This window comes from Sorex fumeus, unplaced genomic scaffold (assembly GCF_029834395.1).
Source record: "Sorex fumeus unplaced genomic scaffold, SorFum_2.1 ptg000054l, whole genome shotgun sequence".
Taxonomy (NCBI): Eukaryota; Metazoa; Chordata; class Mammalia; order Eulipotyphla; family Soricidae; genus Sorex; species Sorex fumeus.
In genome coordinates, this window is record NW_026606111.1 from 13,927,446 (window position 1) to 13,955,104 (window position 27,659).

The 27,659-nt window shown below is 38.6% G+C and overlaps 1 protein-coding gene across 2 annotated transcripts in view; it reads left to right on the forward strand.

Moving 5' to 3' along the window:
* The first annotated feature begins 1,799 nt into the window (after positions 1-1,799).
* FUT9 (fucosyltransferase 9) overlaps positions 1,800-27,659 on the forward strand; it is a 211,484-nt gene continuing 185,624 nt past the window's right edge. For both annotated transcript variants that reach the window (XM_056125208.1, XM_056125210.1), the window contains exon 1: positions 1,800-2,016. The gene's annotated coding sequence lies outside the window, so the exon portion shown is untranslated. The remainder of the gene's footprint in view (positions 2,017-27,659) is intronic.

The window sequence follows — 27,659 nt, forward strand, 5'->3', positions numbered from 1 at the left end:
GTGGTATGTATGAGAAGAGTTCAATAACTCTTGCACCTTTAATGAGGAAGTGCTCCTTTTATGCATATTACCAGACACATGTAAAACCGAGTATTTTCATGAGCGGGTACATTCCATAGAAAGAATTCTAGCAAGTTCAGATACTGAGATCATCTAGTATTACTTTATCACCAGTTTTTTTTTTTCCTCATATGAAACTAGGACTGCAGAGAGTCTATCACTTTCTGGGCACACCTTGTTGTATTAAAACATTTCCACAAGCTGCATTTAAAACTTGAAAGTGTACCTATTTAACTTTGTAACTTTGTTATGTAATACATGAAATACCTGCATGAAATTAAGTATAGAATTCATTTGTTTTAAAATACCATTCCTTTTCTTCCAAAAAATTACTCTTAAAGGCAAAATGTTTTAAACACTAAAATTAAAGCAGACAGAAACCAGAAACGAAATCAGAAACTCTTTCCCTCCAAGATTCTCATGAGAAACAATTCCATCATTTCACATGTCATATCTTTTTCAGGAAAGTTTTATTAGACTGGCGAGGGCACGTGGAGAGAATCATCATATCTCTTACGCTATATACTTGCTCCCTGTCTATTCACAAGCGCCCCATAGAGATTATCAAATAAAATTGCGTTTCAAGGAAATTTATCGAGTTACAACTGTTTTCATATTTACTATTTTGTGTATACACCCCCCCCCACCTTTGATCTTAAGTGGACAAGCTCTAAACGCAGTGCCCATTACCCAGCCAGTTTTTGTAGTAGTTTGCGAATAAACCAGACTGATTTGTAGTCTGAAGGGGGTGGGGGGTGGGGGGGGGGTGATGAGGGGGAGCGGGGAAGGGAATCGCAATAGAATAAAACATAACCCTTAGAATTAGGGGTGGGGGGGTAGTGAATGCTTTGCATAAAAAAAGACAGTACCGTTCATCTCAAACGAGTTAAGTCGTGCTTTGTTTGTGGATTTTAGAATTGAAGAAAGGGAGAAGTACCACAATACAGAAGGCTATGACCAACCGACCCCGTGCCCTTCACGCCAACAACCTTCCAGTAACGTGGTCCGATGCAATAGGATCCGAGAAATTTCACCCTTCCTGCTTCTTACCCCAGCAGCAAACCCACACCGACAACCCCCGCTCAAGGGGGCAAAAGCGATGCGTGACTACAGTCAGCTCACTGCTGGAAACCTTCTGGCCGGACACCCCGTGCCAACGAGCGCCCCGGGAAAGCACACTGCAAGCGAGAGGGACGACCCAGATGTCATGGATGCTCGGGCACGAGGACAATCTGCCCAGAGAGGGGAGAGACGGGGAGCGAGCGAGCGCCGGCGGATCCCGCCGGGAGCCGCAGCAAAGGAGCCGGCGGCCGTGGGCTGCGGGCACAGGTGCCTCGGGCCAGCGGCTCGGCTCGCAGCCGCCCCTGTGCTGCCCGGCCTCCCTCCGGTGCCCGCAGCGCGGTCTGGGCCACCTCCGGCGTGGGCCGTGGTGGGGAAGAGCCCGGGGAAAGGGCGCGAAGCGGGGAAGGAGGGGAGCGGCGGTGAGGGGCGCGGGAGACACCCATCTCCTCCCTCCCGAACGTCTCCTCCCCTCGCTCGGGCGGTGGGAACCTCCGGTGGGCTCGGGCGCGCCTCCCCCCTCCCCATTCCCGGTGATCATCAGCCCTTTCCTTCTCCCCCACCCCCCACCCCGCTCTCCCCCACCGTCTCGGCTGCGCTCCCCCGCTCCCTCCCCGCCGCGCGCCTCCTCCCCTCCCCCGGCCGCCCTCCCCACAGCCGCGCGGCCGCCGCCGGAGCCGGCGATGGGCAGAGAGCGCGCGGCGCGCAGCAGCTCCGCATCCAGCGCCCTCCCGCTCCGCAGCTCCCCGCGCCCCCGCCGCTTCCGTCGCCGCCCGGGGGTCCCCCGGCCCAGGTCCCACTCCTAGGACGGCGCCGCCCCCGCCGGCCGGCCCTGCCCGCCGCCTGCTGCCACGCAGCCCGGGAGCCAGCCCGGATGGCGCTTTCTTCTCAGGCTCGGTGAGTATCCCGGAGCGTGGGGGCTCGGGCGTCGGGGCGCTGTGTGGGGAGCACCTCTCGGGCTGAAGGGGGGTCGCCCCGAACCACCTGATGTGATTCCGCGACCTCCGGGTAGTGGAGGGCTTGGAGGGCTGGTGTGGCGGTCCCCGAGGGGCTGTTGGGTTTCAACTCCACCTGCTGGCAACCCCAAGCCCTCTCTCTCCGGGGAACAGTTACTGGCGGCCGGTGCTCCCAGCTTTCTTGCACCTTTCAGCCTCGGTGCTCCTACACGCGCTAGAGCGGTGAATGACCCCGCTCCTCACCCCAGGCATCATCGTCTCTTCCTTCACCGTCCCCGCATTTGCCCCTTCTTATTTCCTGATAGCCCCTGCACCCTACAAAGCCTCTGCGAAGTGCGCCTGGACCCACCAACCCTTCTTTTCCCCAGCTAGGCGCCTAGCGCCCCTGTCCCGCCTGGTTCCTTCGCAGAGGGAATGATCCATTCGGGGAATTCTGACCTCATTCCCTAGACGCGGTGCTTCTTCCCTGGCTTCTCTGACAGTCAAGTCAGGAAATTGGCACAGGCACGCTGTGATCCTGGCGTCTGCACAGTTACTTTGTGTTTCTCTGCACCTGGGCTATTTAGCATTAGATGAAGTGTGTGTGTGTGTGTGTGTGTGTGTGTGTGTGTGTGTGTGTGTGTGTGTGGCGGGGGCGGGGCAAAAATTTTTTTGCAACTAAAGTTTTTTTTGCTACTGTTCTTTGAAAGAGCATAACTATTTGCAGAGCTAGGATTCCTTCTCTTCTTTTCGGAGGTGTCTCCACTGAGTACAGGGAACGCCCCTATGTGACCTGTTCCTCTGAATCTGAATCAATCTTAGTTCTAGTTTGAGGACCTGGCACCTGACTGTGTGAAGAATCTCCTCCTGCAGCAATACTATACTGTGAAAAGCTCAGCAACTCTTCAGGATAAGAAGCTTTTTCTTGAAGGAGAAGAGAGTAGCGCCAAACTCAGCGACTAAAATCTTCTTTGTATTTGCAATAAGCCAAAGCCCTTATTTCTTTTTAGTTGGCTAAGAGAGGGATATAGGAGGATCAGACACCGTTGTACCCAAAAGCTGCTGCACTATCGAGGGACTTCGGGTGTTGTGTAGTATCTTAGCATCCAGAGAATCAATCTTTCTGTAGAAGTTTCCTTAGCGTAATAGTTTTCTTTTATGAAATCATACTTAATATTTTAGGGTGGTTATTTTGTATTTACTTGGCTTGAAGGGAGAATGTGTGTTCAATGAATGAATATGCAAGAGAGAAATAAGAATGAATGAGCACAGGCAGTTGCAATTCAAATACTAAAATACATGCTCCCAGATTCCCCAGGTATTGAAATCTTCAGAACAAAACTACCACACAATTTTCATCTATTTTTTAAAAGAAATATTAAAAAAATAACTCCAGCATAATTTATTCTATAGAATACTTGACCACAGGGCTTGTGTTCAAAGCAATTCAGAAAAAAAACGAGTAATCAGAAAGGGAATTATTAAAAACTTTAAAGGTACCTAATTGAAGTATGCAGCGTGTGAATAAAAACTTGGGGTATTATTATTATTTTAAATAGTGATGAAGATATAAGAGTTTCACTAGCATTCCTGCTCTTTTTGATAGAGAAGACATATACTCCCTCACCTTATATAAAACAGTCTGCTTACACAAGAAATAGAAGAGAAAAGTTGAACAATTGTCCTGAAAATTTGTGTAGTGATGATTGCCTAAATTTTTGCTTTTCCCAATGGGAAGATTTGAAATTGTATGTTTTTATTTCTTTTATCATATGTAGACATAAAGAGAAATGCAATGAGCAAATCACAGATGAGAGATGGTTTTAAGAAAATGTTAAGGGCTGCAGTTAAAGGCGGGAGTAAATCTGGAATTTCAGTTATACTAAATTTATTATTTAACTAAAAGTATTCAAAAGTATTCTTTAATAATTAAGTTTAAGTAAAACTTAAAATCTTTGCAAGCAGTTTTATCAGGTGAATGCTATGTGAAAATCAAAGATCATTTTTCTATAAGTACTTTTATTTTTTCATAGCCATATGCCCTTTAGACAATGCCACATGTATAATAACGAAATCCTATTAGAAAAGATATTAGTAGAACAAAACTGATAGCAAAAAGTAATGCTGAGTTTGATCAATCATTGTCCATAATTTTACTAATGGTATGTTCAGCTCCATTATGTTAGCAGAATCCTGATTAAGGTAAAATTCTTACTCTTTGTAAATTTGCATACTTGTAATATGTGTGCTATTAAAATGATCTATAATTGTCTCTAAGGATGCAAATAATTTCTGCACCTCAAAAGATGGCAGAAATTTTGGTGAAGAACTCAGTGAGCTGGAATTCCAGAAGATATGCCTAAATTTAACATCACTGCAATATTAAAACTATGAAAACACAGTTAAATATAACACATAGACAAGGCATAGCAAACTATGAATGACAGCTCTTTGAATATCATTAAGCTTTATTTTATAATGTTCATAATTATGCCACCTAGAGGATAAGATGAGTCTAAATTAAATGTTTACAATGGCAAGGAGAAATTAAAATTGTGAAAATAATAATGGATCATTTAACCAATCAATACCACCTAGTTGAATGTTCCAGTGTTTCTGTTGACACTATTTTGACTGTGGATGTGGTAGAAAGACATAGAGGAACTGAAGAAGGAAAAGCAGGTAAGATGCCAAAAAGATTAAAACCAAGGATACTTGTTTAAATTCTTTACTCAAATAAAAATAACTACATATATAAGTTCTATTATTTTGATATTTGATCTAGCAGCTACTTTCAAATTTGTATTTTATGAAATGTTTCTTTAATCACAGCAATAAAATCACATTTTAAAAAAGAAATGGCTCACTTATTTTACTCAGTAAAACCCCAGGGATTATAGGCAAACCATTATGCATAAAGCAATTGACCTAAGTATAAATCCAGACAAATTTAAAAACAAATTTTGAAAGAAGGAAAACACATACTTAAAACTACAATCTTAAAGAGGCCAGTAAATTAGTGACTCATCAAGACAAAATTACTGTTGATGGATAAATACACAAAATATTTTAATACATTAAATTATATTTCTACTTGTACACCTGCGAATACATTAGTACATTTAAAGAATATATTTACAAAATCACAAGGGATTTTATATTATCAGAGTTCTCTATGTACATTGGGACTAGAGTGATAGCACAGAGGTAGGGCGTTTGTCTTGCGCGCCACAGGCCTGGCTGAGCTGGGTTCGATTCCTTTGCCCCTCTAAGAGAGCTGGGCAAGCTACCGAAAGTATCTCGCCCGCACTGCAAAGCCTGGCAAGGTACCCGTGACATATTCAGTATGCCAAACACAGTAACAAGTGTCACAATGGAGATGTTACTGGGCCTGCCCTAGCAAATCGATGAACAACGGGAGGACAGTGCTACAGTGCTCTATGTATATTAAAAAGAACACACAAGTTTAGTGGTATCAAATTATTGCATAAATGCTTATATAAAGCATTTGAAAACATTATAAAACTACTTTTTCAAAGAGAAAATAAGCAAAATGAATATTTCTAGACTAGCATGATGATCCAACCAAAGTTTTACCCAAATATGCAAATCATTGTCTCATGAGGTAAAATCTTATGTCTAGTTAAAAGTCCTACACAAAAGAAACATTTGGAATCTGTGATTTTGCAAGTAGGATTGTATGAAATTAGCTTTTACTCATCTTGTTGAAAATTTAATGCTTGGCATTACTGGTAGAAGGGATCACAGAATTTAGATATGGATTAGAAGGTGTAGTGGGGATTCTCTTCTCATCATTTTATTAACAAGTTTCTTAAGTAGTTAATAAAAACAGAATTAGAATCTCAGTCTCTTGCTATCTGTATTTCTATAAATAAATTCCATTTTCCCCTTATTTTAGGAAAGTAATAAGGGAGCAATCAGTTTTGGTATTAAAGAAAACTGAAGAAGACTGTGATTCCTCGGAAAATAAAATAAGGCTTTGCTTCTTCGGGGAATGCCTGTTCCCAGAATCATAGTTAAAAGTAATGTTTTGTTTTTTTCCTATTTCACCTGAACATTTGTTTCACACTTTATCTGAAAGTTTGTAAACCATGAACATGCCATTTTAACTTTCCACAGTTCTTAGAAAAAATATAACTTTAACATTTTAACTTTCCATAGTTCTTAGAAAAAAGAAAAACATTGGAAATAAAGTTTCAGTGTTTTATAGTTTCATCTTCTTGCAAATACATCTTTTTTTATGCAGTTACTGAATCACCATAAATTACACAGTTACAAAATTATAAACGATGGAATACCAGGGGTAGAATGTTTGAGCACCAATTCCTTCACAGTGTTCACTTTTCTCAACTAATGTCTGCAGGTTCCCTCCTGCACTCTGGTCTAACTCTTAGGCAGGTACTTTTTCTTTTATTCTCTTTTAAGCCCTAGAGTTTATAGTGCTGTTCCTGATTCTCATTTGCACATCATCTGTGCCATCTCCCTTTTTTGTCATCACTTTTTAGTAGCTCAGTTTATCAGCGAAGATAAATTTATGTCCCAAAATTCCTAATCTACAATTGGAAAACCTGGAAATTTTAGCTTTATTATCAGTGATGGCCAGACAGATGAGTAAAAGAAAATGACTGAATCAATAGGAAACCCTCATCATTTTTAGATTAAAAAAAATTACTGAATGCATTCTTAGTAGTTGTGACTCATGAAGAGTAATTTTCTATGACAATTGATATTTTATTTACATCATTTGGAACAATATTGCATTTTCTAGAAGTGTGCCTGGATTAGCAGATACTAGAAGTATGGATCTGTGATCTCAGACTTCAGGATTGCTGGATCAAAAGCCTAGAAGAAACTTTTTCTTTAAAAGTGGCCTTCTTTAAACCAATTAAGATGCAACTTTAACTGAATGTCAATTACTTCTCTAAGGTTCCCATGACCTAATTTCCTTAGAGTACAATTCAGTCTCCACTTTTTGAGGGCCTATTATATGGTAAGATTGAAATGATGATTACACCTCTGAAGATGAATATGACAAATTTTCAGACCTCAACAAGTTTACAGTACCATTGGAGACTGATAAGGACAAACATAAAGGAGCAGTGAAAGAGCAGCAAAAGTTAACCAAGAGAAGCCAACAAGTTATTTAGCAAGTCTATTGAGAAAAAAATACAGACTACAATTGGGTCACAGTGCACCTTGCCAAATGAATGGAGGCAGAATCTTGGAACCAAAAGAAAGTAAAAGAATAACATTTTAAGATTTTATTGCTCAACATTTTAGTTCTAATTCTAACAAAGTTTCTTTTGTTTTCACTTTTGACTGTGTAAAGCAATTATTATTATGACAGAGCCTGACCCAGACATTGATTCTATCATTTAGATTAAGTTTTATAGGAAATATATCTGGTTTTAGAGTTTTAATATGTTTGAATTATCAAGTGTGTTTTCTAAAAATGTAAATCTTCAAGGAACATTCAAAGGGGAGTTTACTAAAGGGAAAAAAATGGAAGGACAAATTGGTGACAATGTCTAAGACCCATTTTATATATCGATAAGTGTAAGAGTTTGTATATCCACCAACTGCTGTAACAAGTGAACTTAATTTTTTGGTTTGTTGTTGGACCACACCCGGTGGTCTTCAAGCTTTATTCCTGATCTGCGGAAACTGCAGGTGAGGCAAATGCATTACCCACTGTACTGTCTCACCAGCCCACTGTACTTAATTTTAGAAGGCAGTTTTAAGAGTGACCATTGATTGTGTAGGTTCTCTAAGAGTTGATTAGGTGTGACTGGGTTGCATATCCATAGGGACACCCTCGGCTGCTAGTGATAATGATGGCCGCAATCCTTGGTTTCTTGGAGGAGACATATGCGTTATTTCAAGAGGCAAGACCTATGAAGGCTGAGATTTTTTATCCTTGATTTAAGAATGAATAATTTATTCTGTTTTTTTTTAACGGAAAGAACACAAGAAGACAGTTGATTTAACTTGTCTTGTTCATATAAACTGCCCGATAGTATTTGTCTGTTCCCTGAAAGGCTAAGCAAAAGTTGTGGAGAGTGATAAAGTAACCAGAGTTGTTGACAGGTATTTATTGTGGGGAATGAAGAAATTGAAGCCTTCCTTTACTATTTATTTTACATTTCTTAGTGATAACACAGCGGCAGGGCATTTGCCTTGCATGCGGCCAACATGGCCAACCTGAGTTCGATTCCTCCACCCCTCTCGGAGAGCCCGCCAAGCTACCGAGAGTATCTCGCCCACACGGCAGAGCCTGGCAAGCTCCCCGTGACGTATTCGATATGCCAGACACAGTAACAACAAAGTCTCCAATGGAGACGTTACTGGGCCTGCTCGAGCAAACCAACTAAGGAGAATGAAGATAAAGTCCATGTAAGAAACTTCTAGCTGGGTGTGGCAGATTCAGGATACAGTAAAATTTATTATCCTTGTAGCAGTTAAGGAGAACCTTTTTAAATTTTTTTTCACGTAAAACTGAGATGCCTGACACTAGAGCCAGAGGAGCTAAGGACTCGAATATAAGCCCTTTTCTTTTTGAGAATTGAGGTCTGTAGATTTTTTTCTTCTATTTTTGGGAGGGAGGGAGTTCTCACCCAGTGATGCTCAGGAGTTACTCCTGGCTCTGCACTCAGGAATTACTATTGGCAGTTCTTGGGGGACCATATGGGATGCTGGGGATCGAACCTGAGTTGGCCGCGTGCAAGGCAAATGCCCTACCCACTGTACTATCTCTCCAGCTCTAGTTCCTTAGATTTTTCTACAGACCACAAAGTAAGGTCTTCCCCCATTGTTAGTCACTGAGTCTGAGCTGACCAACTCCAAATTTAAAATAGTAGGTTTAACAGTCACAGGACCTTCATAGGTCAGAATGTAACTTTTACAAGTCCTTTGCAGCAAGGTAATAACTACTTTTCAAAAGAGATGTCACTGGTAGGAGTATATTCTGCAAGTTAGGGAGATTACCTTCAAGCAATTGCTGTTTGTGATAGGAACCAGATAGCAAGTTGGTTACAGAGATTTCTATTTAATAAGCTTAGTTGGAATGGGGGAACCCTCTTACCCTCACTCTGTTGTAAAGATTATACCACAACATACTGAACAGGTTCGAAAGGCCTTACTAATAGCTTTTCGTGTAAAGGTGTAAGAATTGCTAAGTGCGGTACTCTCTCCAGCACTCCAGGATTCCAGTAATATGCTGGGTATTTATTGGTATTGCTTTGGGGTTGGATAGAAAATAATTTTATTAGATTTTCAGAGTGATTTGACATTGTAAATCTGCCCACATAGTCCCAAAATGACTCACTTAAAAACAGACTTTGCATTTTGTCTGGTTTACTAGTCATCCTGGTTTGTGAAGGAGTAATAAACTATAGTCAAGACATTGCCAAAAAAAAAAAAAAAAAAAAAGAAAAAGAAAAAGGCCTCAGTCCTCAATAGCACATCATTACAGAGTTAAGAATTTTGTTGTTGTTGTTGTTGTGTGTGTGTGTGTGTGTGTAACATGAGGCAACACACGCAGCTGTGCTATCGGTTTACTCCAGGCTCTTCACTCAGGTATCACTGTTGACTGTGCTTAGGCACCAAAGGGGCTACCAGGGATTGATCCTTGGTCAGATGTGTGCAAAGCAAGCACCTTTCTCTCTGTGCTGTATCACTCTAGCCCCTAAAGTTTTTTACCAAAGAGAACAGAAACACTCTTGCTACTTACATAGTGATGACAAATGTCAAAAACTTTTATCTACCCTTAAAAATATAGCCTATATTTATAATACATGGTGGGGAAAGCAAGCTGGGGTTGGGGAATTACTAAAAATGAGTGCTGGTGATCTAGCAACTTGCATATGAATTAGTCTTTGTCCTCAGGAGCCAAAGGATAGAAATGAAAGCATACTGGCACACATAATATTCAAGTATTTAGTCTATTCAGTAGATTCATTTAGAATATTTGGTAATAATACTGTCTAAACTCCTGCTTTTCAGTCTATTCATTGGTCATATATGGATTTTGTATTGAAATAACTTGTTCCTTACTATCATATTGTTTTCAAGCCTGTAATCAAGTCCGACTTTTTTTGTCCTCTCGGGATTCTATACTGCTCTGTCAGACCATCTATGAAGAAAGAAGGAAGAAGATTGGAAGTGATTTACATATTCTATTAACACTTCTCTACATGGAGTCTTTCCCAAGTATAATAATCTTCTCAGACATTTAATAAGTAGTGAAAATAATTCCTCCTATGCATTTTAAGATAGAATAACAACAAAAAATAAATAGACCCAAAGATCATATTTGTTTCCCTTTCCAACTGTGAGCCCTGTCTAAAATCTCTTGGGTAAATGACTCCTTGGCTTTTAATCTTTTTTTTCCTTTAAAATATAAAAAATCAAATTACAGAAATAGGAAAGACTCATGAAATAGAAAATAAACACGACTTCATGTGTGCTTTGCTGTTCAAGTGGTGTGTCTGTTGCTTAGAGTTTTGGGGATCCAGCCATATTTTCTATAGGGTTATTGGATAAAATTTCTCATGGCTGATGTCATATATTTCTGCATTGGCAGTCCCTCGGCTCTAGCAGAAAATTAAGGTGATTTCTGAATTTGTGACCTATGTGACCTGGTTATACAATGATGAACCTTCACAAATAAAAAAATAACCATCTTGAGTTGCGACCGTCCTTATCTCAGATTCTTCTCCATGGTTTCAATATCAGGGCTAGCAGAATTTCCCTCGTTTTATTTCAAGAATGTATCCAGACTTGCTTATCACTTTGTAGAACTTTATCAAAATGACAAACTCAACCCAGAACAATCAAGCCTAGATGTTAGATTATGAGACAGATTTCCACAGAATTTCAGTTTCAGGAAAATCTCTACAGGAGAGCTAAAGTTCCCTTATAACAGTCGGAACCCATTATAAAAAAGCAGAGATTTCACTGTCATTTCCAAGTGGATCTAAATTTGGAACTGGAGAATGAAGGAAAAATTTAATCAAATGTAACTTACCACTTGCCATTATTTCTTAATAATCAGTACTCTCCCTGCCCCCTCCTACCTAAGTCAGAGGTCTAATATTTCACCAGGTTTCTAATGATGGAATTCCCTTTTTCATACTCCATATAAAATGTGGATCACCGTTTTGCCTAAAATAGAGAGAAACTTTCTGCATGCTCAGTCCAGATCTTACTTGTAACTAGTGCTGCAGATTGCAGGCAACAGTTTGGGAAGAAACCCTTGAAAAGGCTTTTTGAGTTCTCTCACAGAGTAGATGCCCTCATGCTTCCTCTTCCAGAAAGAAAGGGCAAGATTTCACTAACATCTTATCCTCATCACATCATTATTAAAAATATTTGATATGAAAGGACTGAGATGTTTTATACTATTCAGCTGACATAAGAGCTGGTAGAAGACATCAGACTTCTAGATTAGAGGTAACTTATACTTTATTCCTCACAGTAGTAGCAATAATAAGAGTATCCACATTTTTGCCCTTATTCTCTGACCCCCAGTTTCTACAAGGTACAAGACAGGCAACATAATAACAAAATATTACAGCAAATGATGCTGGACTTCAGAAACACAAATCTTTTATATTGGATGGTAAGCACACTCCCACATCTCTAGAAGGAAATGCAACATCTATTTTCTAAGATTGTTTACTTTATAAACATGATTGGAAATGGTACAGACCAAAAGCTGCTAGTGCTTTCATGAGATGTGCAGAAATATGAAAGACCCATGGGAAATTGTCTCTCAACAATGACAAAATGTTTCAATAAACTCTGGTTTTAGTAAGCTCCTTATCCCTGTATGATGTATGCCCGTCCTTACTATTTCATGATGGTGGTACTTTAGACATGGAGACCTGAAATTGATGATTACCTTTCTAAGTTACAAAACAAGCAAACCTTCAAAAAATATATTGTTTAAAGTACAATATTGAAATCTTAATTAATTATTGATGACTAGATTGTAGTCTAGGGCACATGGAGAAATTTTGTTTCTGTCAGGATGCTAGAAATTTATTTATGGGTTTGGGGAAGTCACATATGACAGTGCTCAGAGATTACTCCTGATTCTGTGCATTAGGATCACTCCTGGCTGTGTTTGTGGGACTATATGGGATCCTGGGGATCAAATTGGAGTGAACCATGTACAAAGCAAGCCCTATATCCTTGACACTATATCTCTGGCTCAGGAAAATAGAAATTTAAATCTAAACAAGTTATGATAAATGTGTATTTCATCAAATTATGGAATATTATAGACAAACAAAAATGAGGGGAATGTATGTGTTTCTAATATATACCTATATATATATATTACATAGTCTTAATGTTTCTCCATTGCTTTCCATATTAAAGGATTCCTAAACATTTCTACATATTCGAATGAAAAAGTTTTATTGATGTTTTATGCTACATAATTATATGTAGAGTAGTCATTAAGACAGAGAATATTGTCAACTACTCTTATAGTAATAAGTTCTAACCCAGGTTGGAACATATGGTTTACCTTGTATTGACATGGCTATTGACTTACACTCTCAGACATATCTGTACCATATTATGGCATTACCATATCATATTGTTTGCATATATTTTTAGGTTTCCTCCAATGTGTTATTCTGAAACTGATTGCTTATTAACCTTTATACTTATACCTAGTTTCACAATTGACACAAAGTGTACATTCAATAAATATTTGTGGATGTGAAATAAAGAGAATAGTCCTATTAGCATAGATTTTTCCTTCAGCTAAGAAAATTAAATCTGCTAAAAATAATTGCATGGAAGATGCATTTATATTCTAGATGTAATAATATTTATATTATAGTATAATAGTATGCTTTAGAAATTTAAGGGGAAGTGAAAAATTAAAAGAAAAAAATTTTTGATCATCAAAATTCTGGAAATGATCTAGTTTTAAATTTAATATTTTATTTCTCCTTTAACCCCACTAGAAACTTAAGTCACATGGGCTTCTCTATATCCAAAGAAATGGGCTTAAGATGAGTACATTTCCTGTTCACCTTGTGCCCAGGTTACCAACCTTCCTTCCTTCCTTCTTACTGTCCTTCCTTCCTTCCTTTATTCCTTCCTTCCCTCCCTCCCTCCTTCCTTCCTTCCTTCCTTCCTTCCTTCCTTCCTTCCTTCCTTCCTTCCTTCCTTCCTTCCTTTATTCCTTCCTTCCTTCCCTCCTTCCTTCCTTCCTTCCTTCCTTCCTTCCTTCCTTCCTTCCTTCCTTCCTTCCTTCCTTTTCCTTTCTTTCTTCTTTTCTTCCTTCCATCCTTTCTCTTTCCTTCTTCCTTTCATTTGGGCCATAATCAGCAATGTTTAGGGGTCACTCCTAGCATTGCTTGAGGAACTGTGTGAAATGCCAGAGACTGAACCTGATCAGTTGTAGCAAGGAAAATACCCTATCCATTGTACTTGTCCTCCAGCCCCAGAAGCAGAGATAATCTTTGCTCACTTCTTTGTCCTAGCTTGGATTTTTTTTTTTCTGTTCAAATATCTGCTGCTATGAGTACCTGCTCTTGCAGTTTCTGTCAAACCCCACCTCATTTTCACATCAGTGTTAGCAGTTGTATTAAATATAAATAATCTAAATACCCCATTTGAAAACAAAGGTTGATAACATGGATGATATTTTTAAATATTAACACTGATTTAATTAGTAGACCCTACTTTTTGTAACTTTTTATCATTTAAAAGAAAGTGATAACTTAGAAGAAATAAATAACCCAAACTTTAAAAATTGTTGACTACAAACCACGGCAGCACTAACAAACGAATGAGAATTGATTATATTAACATTAAACCAAGTGAAATTCCATCTTAGAAATATCGTTCATAACAAGCCTCTCAGTATCTGTATTGCAAACCATAATGCGCAAAGGTAGAGAGTAAGAAAGAAGCTGCTTGCCTCAGAAGCACTAAGTGCAATGGTGTGGGGGTTGTGACAGAGATACTGGGAACACTGGGGTGGAAAATGTGCTCTGGTGGAGGGATGGTTGTTCGATTATTGTATGAATGAAAGTCAACCGTGAAAACTTTGTAACTATCTCATGGTGATTTAATAAAAAAATGTTTAAAAAAAGTAGTTTTATAACACTTGTAAATAAATCATAAAAATGCAATGATTTTGTGTAGCTAAGCATAATTTTATAATCCACAATTTTATTTGAAAGTTTCAGATTTTTGAATTTAAATAAATAGAAATTTAAATAGAAATAGATTTTATATTTAAATAAATAGAAATCAGTGAGAAAAATAGAGACCTGGAAAAAATTTTCAGTATCTTTTATTATTATTATAGAATATTTAAATTCCAAATAGCAGAACATAGAAAAAACAAAACTTGCAAAGCATCTATGGTAATTCAGTGATCAATATTTAAGTAACCTGATTTAAAAATACGGAGAAAAATTTGTTCAGACACTGCAATATTTGAAATACGTGGTTGGAAAAAATGAAAAAAATATATGGTTATTACAGGCTTTCATGATGTCCTTAATAAATGGGTGCAACTTAAAATCACTGTATACCTGCTATAATGGAAATCAGAAAACAAGCCAACAAACAATCATGTACAGGTATATGATTGTACAGGTGATAATATCAAACAAGTTCTATACATAGTTGGAAGGCTCAAAAAATGAAACAAGGATGTTGGAAAAAGAAACAACTTGAGAGTGCCTTACAATTATATGACCCAGCAAAGCAAATAGAATAAACATATGTCTACCTTAAAGAAAAAAAACGAAACTACAATGAGTACTTATACTTATAATAGCCACCAACTTTAAACAATTGTGGAGTATGTGGAGATACCAGATAGTACTCTTATAAAATGTCATCTTATTTAACAATAAGTATGAGTTAATGATATAAGAACCAACATGGAATAATCACAGTGGTATAATCTCACTGAAACTTGGCATACTTTGAAAGGTCTGTATAATTTGGGGCAGATAGTATAGGTGTTACGATACTCATGCTTCTGACTGGGTTTCTATTTCCACACCAAGTGGCCTCCATAGGCTGGAGCGATAGCACAGTGGTAGGGCATTTGCCTTGCACGCAGCCAACATGGCCGACCCAAGTTTGATTCCTCCGCCCCTCTCGGAAAGCCCGGCAAGCTACCGAGAGTATCTCGCCCGCTCGGCAAAGCCTGGCAAGCTCCCCGTGACGTATTCAATATGCGAAAAACACAGTAACAAGTATCACAATGGAGATGTTACTGGGCCCGCTCGAGCAAATCGATGAACAACGGGAGGACCGTGACTGTGGCCGTGGCCTCCAAAAGATCACTGGGCCCTTGAGATCTGTGCACCACCATGAGGATGACCCTGGTGGTCCCTAGGCCCACATTCCCCCATATCACTATAGCGTCCTAGCAACAGTACACTCTTGGACCCTAGTACTTGGGGTTGGTCTGTTTTACTGTTTGGGTGGTGGTTCTGGAATCTCTGAGCACAAATTGGAGCACCCCTGAAAAACAGCATTCAAAAATAGTCCGCAGCGTACAATTATATGTATATGACATTTTGAAAATAATTAGTACTTATGTCCAGAAAAAGTATTAAGAATATATTTCTATGATTAGGTGGAGTATATTAAAACTGCCTTGAGTAACTTTTTGGGTAATGGCTCTGCGCTTTATCTTCATATATAATGATGGTTTATGGATATTTAAAAATTCGTGGAGACACATAAGCAGAGTTAATTGTTTGTTTAATAAACAAAACCTTGATAAATCTGCTTTAAAAACAAAAAAGTTAATTCTTGAACAGAAGAATGGAAGAATTCCCATTATGTAGGCTTACATGTTATCTTCGTTGTAATAATGGATAGACTATAATTTTACTTATCATTAATTTCTTGCCAGTTGAACATTTGTGTGCGTGTGTATAAATGGATTTATTCTGCAAATGATATTTTGCCTAATTCCAAAATATTGATGCAAAACATTTCTTTGACATTTCTAATAAAAAATTTAAAATGTTATTGGAATAAGCTTTTTAGATTGATTAGTAGCTTAAAAAATAATCATTTTAGAGAGAGTTTACTGGCTTGATAGAGTGACTGTGAACTACAAATTATATACACAGACAGCTTATTTCTGTGCATATATAGGGTGGCTGCCTTCTAAGAGCTAAATTCAGTTGAACAACTTGGCCTGTTAAAAGATCATCTGTCCCTTGGGACTGGAGGCATTGTACTGTGGGCATGGATTTTTGCCCAACACAGGTCCTACCCAGGTTTGACCTCCGGCAACCCATATGGTTTTGTGATACTATCAGGACTGAAACTTGAGCACAGAACCAGGAGTAATCCCTAAGCACTGCCAGGTGTATCTCCTACTCCCCACCAAAAAAAAAAAAAAGATTATCTGATCACACCAGCTCATGCTATTTATAATATATGATATATCTTTACATGGTACTATATTATAAACTTTATCTTGCATTTTTTATTAACACATCATGATTTACAAAGTTGTTCATAATAGAATTGTTCCAGGTATACACTTTTCCATCACGAATCCCACCACCAATATCTGCTTCCCTCCTCTAATGTCCACAGTTTCCCTGCAATCCCCCAAGCCTGTCCCTTGGCAAACATATAGCAAACTTATTTCCTATTACTTTCTCCAGTAAAACTTAAGGTAAAGGTAAAGGTAAAGGCCCTCCCGTTGATCGTCGATTTGCTCGAGCGGGCCCAGTAACGTCTCTATTGGAGACTTTGTTGTTACTGTGTCTGGCATATCGAATACTCTCGGTAGCTTGCCGGGCTCTCCGAGAGGGGTGGAGGAATCGAACTCGGGTCGGCCATGTTGGCCGCGTGTAAGGCGAACACCCTACCCGCTGTGCTATCGCATATACTAAAATTGGAACGAATAAAACTTAAAGAAATGGAAAATGGAATTATCAGGAAAAATCAACAAAAGTCACTTTGTAGTGACTATATGATTTTAACCTATTTAAATAAGAAAATTCAAATAATCTAATACAATATAGTTTTATGCCTATTTTTATTTTATAACTAAGTTTTCAACTCTGACATCAAAAATATATTGTAGGGAAGAATTGGCAGTAGGTCCTCTTTAAATGTTTGGAAAAATTCGCTAGTAAGTCCATCTGGACGTGGGCTTTTGTTTTTGGGAAGACTTTTGATTACAGTTTCAATTCCCTTGATGTGAATAGGTGTATTCAGGTACTCTATATCTTCTTGATTCAGCTTTGGGAGATGATAGGAATCCAGGAATTTATCCATTTCTTCTAGGTTCTCTTGTTTCGTGGCATACAGACTTTCAAAGTAGTCTTTGATGATCTTTTGAATTTCTTTGGTTTCTGTTGTGATATCCCCATTCTTATTTCTGATTCGATTTTTTAGGGTTCTCTCTCTCTCTATTTCTTTGTGAGTGTTGCTAGTGGTTTATCTATCTTATTTATTTTCTTGAAGAACCAGCTCTTGGTTTCATTGATCTTTCAGATTGTTTCTTTGTTTTCCATGTCGTTGATTTCTGCTCTAAGTTTTATGATCTCTTTCCTTCTGCCCAATTTGGGCGCTTTCTGTTGTTCCTTTTCTAAGATCTTGAGCTGTGAAGTCAAGTTGTTTATGTGCATCCTTTCTTCTGTCCTGAGATATGCTTGCAGAGCTATAAATTTTCCCCCTTAAAACGGCTTTCGCTGCATCCAATAAGTTCTGGTAGCTCGTGTCTTCATTCTCATTTGTTTCCAAGTATCTTTTGATTTCGTCCTTGACTTCCTTCCTGATCCACTCGTTGTTAAGCATTGTTTAATTTCCAGGTGTTTGATTTGGTTCTCCGTGTCTGTGGTGTCTGTGTGTGATTCACTTCTATTCTCAGTGCATCATGGTCTGAAAAGATTATTGATACTATTTCTATCTTCCTGATTCTATTGAGGTATGCTTTGTGGCCTAGGACATGGTCTGTCTTGGAAAAATGTTCCGTGCGCACTGTAGAAGAATGTGTATTCTTTCTTTTTGGGGTGTAAAGCCCTGTATAGGTCTATATGACCTTTCTCTTCATTGCAGCACTTTTTACAATAGCCAGAATCTGGAAAAAACCTGAGTGCCCGAGAACAGATGACTGGTTAAAGAAACTTTGGTACATTTACACAATGGAGTACTATGTAGCTGTTAGAAAAGATGAAGTCATGAAATTTACATACAAGTGGTACTACATGGAAAGTATCATGTTAAGCCAAGTGAGTCAAAAAGAGTGGGATAGACACAGAAAGATTGCATTCATGTGGGGAACATAAAGCAACAAAATGGGAGACTAACACCCAGGAGTGGCCAAGATTAGTACTAGGAATTTTGCTCCATGACTTGGAGGCCAGCCACACATTCTAGGGGAAAAGAAAGCTCAGATAGAGAAGAGAGCACCAAATAAAGGGTGTTGTGAGGATCCTCCCAGGGTGGGAGAAGCATGCTGAAAGTAGATTATAGACCAAACATGATTGCCACTGAATGCCTCTCTTGCAAAACACAGGACCCAAAAGAAGAGAGAGAGAACAAGGGGGAATTCCCTGCCACAGAGGCAGGGTGGGATGGGGGGATGGGGGGTGGGAGGAATGCTGGGACCCGTGATGGTGGAGGATGGGCGCTGGTGGAGGGATGGGTACTTGATCTTTGTATAACTGAAACCCAAGCACAAAAATTTGTAAGTCAATAACTGTACCTCATGGTGTTTCACTAATAGAAAAACAAATTAAAAAAAACTAAAATTAAAATTAAAAATATATATATTGTAGAGGCTAGAGCAATAGCACAGTGGGTAGGGTGTTTGCCTTGCACGCGGCCGACCCGGGTTCAATTCCCAGCATCCCATATGAGCATGGCCAGGGGTAATTCCTGAGTGCATAGCCAGGAGTAACCCCTCTGCATCACCGGGTGTGACCCCAATATATATATATATATATATATATATATATATATAAAATTTTATTTTGTACTTGCATCTTATTGCAGCAGTCATCTTATTTTCCTTGACATAAGTAAAGTTTTTTTTTACCTCTTTGCAGTGATACAGTAAATTTATTTCCTACTACTTGATCTAAAAAATAGCAAATAGAATTATCAGAAAGCAAATGAATAAAAATCAAATTGTTGGATTAAATGCTGTGTTTTAACCTTTCTTTTCTAGTAGAATGTAAGGAAGTAAAAATGTGACTCCACACAATCTGCATTCATACATGATTTTTTTATGCAGCTTGCTTCATTGAGTTTCACAGATATTCTATGTTTGTTTTAGCAAATAGAAATTTTGCACAAATTTGTGTGGAGGTACAAAATACCCATTAATGGTGTTATTATCCTATGTGAGCCTGTGCTCACTTCTGTGTTGCTGTTACATTTTAATACTCTCTCAATATTTCAAAATTTATTATTTATTTTTGAATTCGTTTTTCTGTTACTGTGCTCGTCATTAGTGAGTTTTGATGTTACTGTTGCAATTGTTCTGGAATTAACCACAGATGTGTTAAATAAGCAAGAGGACTGGAGTAGACCCTGAAGCTGTGCCTGAATTGCTGCATAAAAGAAGGTGTTTCTTATGTATGAGCAAAGGAAGCTGTTGACATGAAAATCTACTTGTGAAGATAGACTGAACATTGTTAAAATGAAAACAAAAGATTTAGAATATTATACAAACTTAGCTAGTAAAACAGTAGCTTGAATAAAAAAAGAATTGATTTTCTCAGAAGAATTTCTATTCTGAGTCAAATATTAATAAAGAGTACAGTATAGAGAAAATATTCATGAAAAAACGTATTAACCTAGGAGGCAAACTTCATTGTTGCCTTGTTTGTTTTGAGAAATTATCATGTCACCCTTCAGTAATCCTCATGGTGATCAATCCATCAGTAACAGTCAACATCGACACAAGACCCTCACTAAGAAGCAAACAAAATATTTTAACTCACTGAAATCTCCGATCATATTTAGGTTTTTTTTTTCAGTTAAGGTTGTTGTTGTTATTGTTGTTGTTGTTGTTCTTCTTCTTCTTCTTCTTCGTCTTTTTTTAAAATTAAGGATATACAGTATTCTTTTAGAAAATGCAGTTTTACAATTAAACACAACTTCTGTATACTAGGAAACAAACTTAGAAAGCTCTGATTTAGTATATTGTGATATCCTTTTTACTGTAATCTGAAAGTGAGCTCACAATATTTTTGGGTGGTACTTGCTTACAGTATTAATTTTACATAGCTTGCATTTAGTATTAATTGATCCTATATTTATTTTTTAAAGATTAGTAAATTGCTGTTTTGCTTTATTATTTAGCTACCCATACTTGCCAAGTCTATCCTATAAAGAAGTGTACTGTACCTGATTTGAAACACTGGATTATGGTGGGAAGAAGAGTTATGAGATGATTAGTAATACAGAGTCCATAGAGGCATAGGTCTTACTCCAATATGTTTTATTGGCCAAGGTTCGTCCATGAAATGTCTTTTTTTCCTGCTTTTTGGGTCATACCTGGCGATGCACAGGGGTCACTACTTCTGGCTCTGCACTCAGGAATTACTCTTGGCAGTGCTCAGATGGGATGCTGGGATTCGACCTGGGTTGGCCGCATGCAAGGCAAACGCCCTACTCACTGTGCTTTCACTCTAGCCCCATGAAATGCCTTTTATTGGACTGTGATAATTGTAAAAACTGAGAGGAAATATGTAGAAACTTTTATAGCAACTTAAAGTAATTTATGTCTCAGAAAATAAGGCCTTAAACTTTTGATTTTTATTTAGTGATTTACAACTGTAATTTTTTTAATTATTGAATTATGGAAGACTAAACATTTGGAGGGAAAAAAACAGTTTTCAGTTCATCACTATTTGTTTGAGAAACATCAGCTCTGGGCTTTCAAACTAAATAAAAAAATGATAAGATAGGGTCAAAGATAAAACATAGTGTAGAGTGCTTACCTTGCATGTGGGCCAAACTGTCTTCAATACACATCAGTACATATGGTCTCCTGAATCTTCCCCGGAGTGATGTCTGAGTAATCAGGAGTATCAGCTGGTTATAGTCTAACAGAGCACTGCTGAATGTAGCCCAGTTTCCCATCCCTCAAAAGTAAGTTAGATTAATGGAACAGACCTGTGGCAAAGCTAGGTAGGTCAACCGCTTTCCAATGATCAATCATTCCTTTATGCATTCTAAATTTGAGACCTGTGCATTAGTAATGCATTGTTCTTGTCCTTTTTCAAGTTTGTTTCACTGAACTATGCTTTACCAGTCTGTTTTCTTTTATATTGAACTTTAAGGAAAATATTGCTGAATTTAAAGATTACTATGAGTACCTTCGACAGGGTTCCTTTATGATGATTATCAAGATAAGTGTTTCCTATATACATTCTTTTTTTTTACTAAATCAAGGAAGATTTTTATTGAATGAAACTTAGAAAGATGTGAGGGGAGATAAATAGAGGAAATACATGCTCAAGGGAGAACACAGACTTCTTCAGTGTCAAAAAAAGCTACAAGCAAAGAGATAGAGACAAGCAAACAATACATGTGTTCTAGGGAGAACACAGGTTTGAAGAGCTTCTTACATTAAATTCTTTAGAGTTTATGCTAATTTTTATTACTGATTATATTAAATGAAAAATTCTCATTAACTATACTTTTCTTCCTTTCTATGAACTTGAGTTAAATGTGTGTTTCCATAGAAAGATACACTTATAAATGGGATTAAAAGTCAACTCAGTTGGCATGATCTTGCTCAATAAAATGCAAACTACTCAGTTTGGACATAAATTTTAGTTATTTTTCAATTAATTTAATTATTTTAGTTTAAGTTTGAAAAACTGTAACAATCTGCTAAGAGGTTCATACTGGGGATAGAAGAAAACTTAAAAGTTAATCAAATATGCTTGCAAATTACGTATTAAAGGCCCATAGAAAATTCCTCTTTTTTTTTTTTATTAGTGAAGCACCATGAGGTACAGTTGTAGATTTACAAATCTTTGTGCTTGAGTTTCGGTCATACAATGATCAAATACCCATCCCTCAAGCAGTGCCCATTTCCCCCCACCCCCCCTCCCACCCTGCCTCTGTGGCAGGGCATTCCCCTTTGTTCTCTCTCTCCTTTTGGGTGTTGTGGTCTGCAAAAGAGGCATTGAGTGGCAATCATGTTCAGTCCATAGTCTAGTTTCAACATGCATTTCCCCTCCTGGGAGGATCCTCCAAACACCTTTCACTGGTGTTCCCTTCTCTATCTGAACTGCCCTTTCCCCTAGAATATCCGGCTGGCCTCTAAGTTATGGAGAAATCCTCCTGGTGTTGATCTCAGCTATTCTTAGGTATTGATCTCATATTTTGTTGCTTTATATCCCCCAGATGAATGCAATTTTTCTATGTCTATCCCTCTCTTTCTGACTCATTTCGCTTAGCATGATACTTTCCATATTGTACCACTTGTATGTAAATTTCATGACTTCATCTTTTCTAAGAGCTACATAGTACTCCATTGTATAGATGTACCAGAGTTTCTTTAACCAGTCATCTGTTCTTGGGCACTCAGGTTTCTTCCAGTTTCTGGCTATTGTAAAGAGTGCTGCAATGAACAAACAAGTGCAGATGTCACTTCGACTACACATTTTTGCCTCTCTGGGGTATATTCCCAGGAGTGGTATCGCTGGGTCAAATGGGAGCTCAATTTCTAATTTTTTGAGAAACGTCCATTCTGTTTTCCAAAAGGGCTGAACTAGTCGGCATTCCCACAAACAGTGAAGGAGTGTCCCTTTCTCGTCACATCCGCGCCAGCATCGGTTGCTTTTGTTCTTTTGAATGTGGGCCAGTCTCTGAGGTGTGAGATGGTATCTCATTGTGGTTTTGATCTGCATCTCCCTGATGATTAATGATGTAGAGCATTTTCTCATGTGCTTTTTTGCCATTCGGATTTCTTCTTTGAGAAAGTTTCTGTTCATTTCATTGCCCCATTTTTGGATGGGGTTGGATGTTTTCTTCCTGTGGAGTTCCACCAGTATTTTGTATATCTTTGTTATCAACCCCTTGTCAGACGTGTATTCGGTGAATATCTTTTCCCATTCTGTAGACTGTCTTTGTATTTTGGTCACTGTTTCTTTGGAGGTGCAGAAGCTTCTTAGTTTAAGATAGTCCCATTTATCTATCTCTGTTTTCACTTGCTCGGCCAGTGGTGTGGCATCTTTGAAAGTACCATTAGCCTCAATGTCATGGAGGGTTTTGCCAACTTTGTCTTCAATGTACTTTATGGTTTCTGGTCTGATGTTGAGGTCTTTAATCCATTTTGATCTTATTTTTGTACATGGTGTTAGGCAGAGTTCTGAACCCATTTTTTTGCACGTAGCCGTCCAGTGATGCCAGCACAATTTGTTAAAGAGGCTTTCCTTACTCCACTTCACATTTCTTGCACCTTTATCAAAGATTAGATGAGCATATGATTGAGGGGAGATGTCAGTGTATTCAACCCTGTTCCATTGGTCTGCAGTTCTGCTTTGGTTCCAGTACCACGCTGTTTTAATTATTAATGCTTTGTAGTAGAGTTTGAAGTTAGGGAGGTTGATTCCTCCCATTTTCTTTTTCCCAAGAATTGCTTTAGCTATTCGTGGGGGCTTATTGTTCCATATAAATTTCAGGAGTGTTTGCTCCATTTCTTTGAAGAATGTCATGGGTATCCTTATAGGGATTGCTTTCAATTTATACAATGCTTTCAGTAGTATTGCCATTTTGACAATGTTAAGTCTCCCGACCCATGAGCAGGGGATATCTTTCCATTTCCTCATGTCCTCTTTTATTTCCTGAAGTAGCGTTTTGTAGTTTTCTTTGTACAGGTCCTTTACTTCCTTAGTTAAGCTGATTCATAGGTACTTGATTTTCTGGGGCACAATTGTGAACGGGATTGTTTTTTTCATGTTGTTTTTTCTCTCTCACTGTTTGCGTATAGGAAAGCCATGGACTTTTGGGTACTGATTTTATAGCCTGCAACTTTACTATACGAGTCTATTGTTTCTAGGAGTTTTTTGGTGGAGGTTATTGGGTTCTCTAAGTATAGTAACATATCATCTGCGAATAGTGAGAGCTTGATTTCTTCCTTTCCTACCTGAATGCCCTTAATATCTTTTTCTTGCCTAATCGCTATTGCAAGTACTTCCAGTACTATATTGAACAGCAGTGGAGAGAGTGGGCATCCTTGTCTCGTCCCTGATCTTAGAGGGAAGGCTCTCAGTTTTTCCCCATTGAGGATGATGCTTGCTGTAGGCTTGTGGTAGATGGCTTTAACTATGCTGAGGAAAGTCCCCTCTATACCCATTTTGGCTAGGGTTTTCATCATAAAGGGGTGCTGGACCTTGTCAAATGCTTTTTCTGCATCTATTGATATGATCATATGCTTTTTATCTTTTCTTTTGTTGATATGGTGGAATATGTTGATTGATTTCCGAATGTTGAACCATCCTTGCATTCCTGGGATGAATCCTACTTGGTCATGGTGTATGATCTTTTTGATGAGTAGTTGGATTCTATTTGCTAGTAGTTTGTTGAGGATCTTTGCATCTGTGTTCATCAGGGATATTGGCCTGTAATTCTCTTTCTTTGTGGTATCTCTGTCTGCTTTTGGTATCAGTGTGATATTCGCTTCGTAGAAACTATTCGGAAGTGTTTTTGATATTTCAATTTCGTGGAAAAGCTTAAAGAGGATTGGGAGTAAGTCTTCTTTAAAGATTTGGAAGAATTCACTAGTGAATCCATCCGGGCCAGGGCTTTTGTGCTTGGGGAGACTTTTTATTAACATTTCAATTTCCTTGATGGTGATAGGTCTGTTCAGGTATTCCAGGTCTTCTTGGTTCAGCCTTGGGAGTCTGTAGGAGTCTAGGAATTTATCCATTTCCTCGAGGTTTTGATGTTCTGTGACATAAAGCTTCTCAAAGTACTCCCTGAGGATCCTTTGAATTTCTGTAGTTTCTGTTGTGATGACCCCCTTTTCATTTCTGATTCGGTTTATTAGGGTTTTCTCTCTCCCCTTCTTTGTGAGTTTTGCCAGAGGCTTATCGATCTTGTTAATTTTCTCAAAGAACCAGCTCTTGGTTTCATTGATCTTTCGGAATTTTTTTTGGGTTTCCATCTCGTTAATCTCTGCTCTGAGTTATATTATTTCCTTCCTCCTGTTCGGGTTGTGCTCCTTTTGTTGGTTCTTCTCCAAGCTCTTAAGCTGTGAGGTTAGTTTATTTATGTGTGCTTGCTCCTCCTTTCTGAGGAATGCTTGTAGAGCTATAAACTTTCCTCTTAAGACAGCTTTTGCTGTGTCCCATAAGTTTTGGTAACTCGTGTTCTCATTTTCATTCATTTCTAGGAATCTTTTGATTTCCTCTTTGATTTCCATTCTAAGCCACTCGTTGTTCAATAGCGCACTGTTTAATTTCCAGGTGTTTGATTTAGTTTTCTGTTTTTGTGTGTGATTTACTTCTAATTTAAGCGCATTGTGGTCTGAGAAGATTGTTGATACAATCTCTATCTTCTTAATTTTATGGAGATACGTTTTGTTGCTCAGCATGTGGTCTATCTTGGAGAATGTTCCATGTAAGCTTGAGAAGAATGTGTATTCAGCCTTTTGAGGATGAAGTGTCCTGTATATATCTACTAAGTCCCTTTCTTCCATTGTTTCCCTCAGATTAAGTATGTTCTTGCTAAGTTTGAGTCTGGTTGATCTATCCAGAGGTGACAAAGCGGTGTTGAAGTCTACCACTAGTATTGTGTTGTTATTGATGTCTTTTTCCAAATCTATGAGTAGTTGTTTTAAGTACTTTGCTGGTCTCTCATTAGGTGCATATACATTTATTATTGTAAGTTCTTCCTGTTGTACAGATCCTTTGATCACTAAGAAATGGCCTTCACTGTCTCTTATGACCTTCTTCACTCTGAAATCGATGTGGTCTGATATTAAAGTGGCTACCCCAGCTTTTTTTATGGGAGCTGTTTGCCTGTAGGATTGTTTTCCAGTCTTTGACTCTGAGTCTGTGTTTGCTTTGAGTATTAAGGTGTGTTTCTTGCAGGCAGCAGAATGTTGGGTTCAATTTTCTAATCCATCCAGCCACTTTATGTCTTTTAATTGGTGCATTTAGCCCATTGACATTGAGAGATTATTGTTATGGGATTTTGTCCCATTGTTCTGTTGAAATTAGGTGTATTTGAGGGGCCTGTCCTGTCTTAAAGTAGCCCATTTAGTTGTACTTGTAACCATGGTCTTGAGTCTATGAAGTTCCTGAGCTGTTGTTTGTCTGTGAAACTGTGTGTTGTTCCTTCTATTATGAATGAGAGTCTTGCTGGGTAAAGTATTTTTGGAGAGGCATTTATTTCATTGAGTTTTCTCACTATGTCCCACCACTGTTTTTGGGCCCTGAGGGTTTCATCAGAAAAATCAGCTGTGAATTTTAAGGATGCTCCTTTGTAAGAGATTTCTTTCTTCGATCTTGCTGCTTTCAGAATTTTGTCTCTGTCTAAAGTTTTGGTCATTTTGATCAGGATGTGTCTTGGGGTATTTTTGTTTGGATTTCTTCTAGCTGGTACCCTTCGGGCCTCCTGAATGTGGTCACAAGTTTTCTTCAGCTCTGGAAATGTTGTAGCAATGATGTCTTTCACAGTTTCTTCTTCATCAGGGTTTTCTTCCTGTCCCTCTGGGACTCCAATAATTCTTATGTTACCCCTCTTGGCTTCATCACGATCTTCTCTTGCCATCTGTTCCCGAACTGTGAGTCTCTTTTCCATTTTCTGCTCTTTTCTGGTGAGTCTCTGAACTTCATCTTCAAGCTCACTGATTCTGTTCTCAGCAGCTGTTACTCTGCTTCTGAGGCCTTCCACTGAGGTTTTCAATTCGCCTACCAGGGTTTTCATGTCCGACATTTCCGATTGCATTTTTCTCATTTCTGCCTTCAAATCCTCTTGTCTTTTATTGGCATTGCTTTCCATTGTTTCTTTTAGTTCCCTAAGCATCCTAAGTAGCTCCCTTCTGAATTCCTTGTCAGAGAGGTTGTCTAATACTACAATACTGTTGGTGTCTTCTGGGCTTGCCTCTTCAATAAGAAAGTTTGGTGGGCTTTTGCGTTGCTTTACCATTGTGACCAGTGTGCTTTAGTCCTTGACCTTCACTGTTACTATTCTGGTTGAGTGAGGAGAGAGTTCCCAGATCCCTTCAGCTTTGTTGCTGCGGGATCTGATGTTGCCTCAGTTCCCGTCCTGCGCAGATCAAGGGAGAAAACCAGCAATTCTAGGGGATCAAGCTAGCTGTGCATTTCCTGGGGAAGTCTCAAGCCGTGGGGCAGGCTGTACCTGGTTGAATGAGGAGAGACTCCCAGGAGCCGTTCAGTTTTGTTGCCAAACAATGGGCCTCGGTTCCGTCCAGCACAGATTATACTGTTCCCTCTTACAGTGGGAAGGGATTATGGATAAGTTTTTGTCCATGGTAGGCACCCTTCTACGTTTCTGAGTTTGACGTTCTTCTTTCTCAGTCAGGCGTTATTCTTTGTTTTATAACAGACATTGAGTGAAACTTTTGGA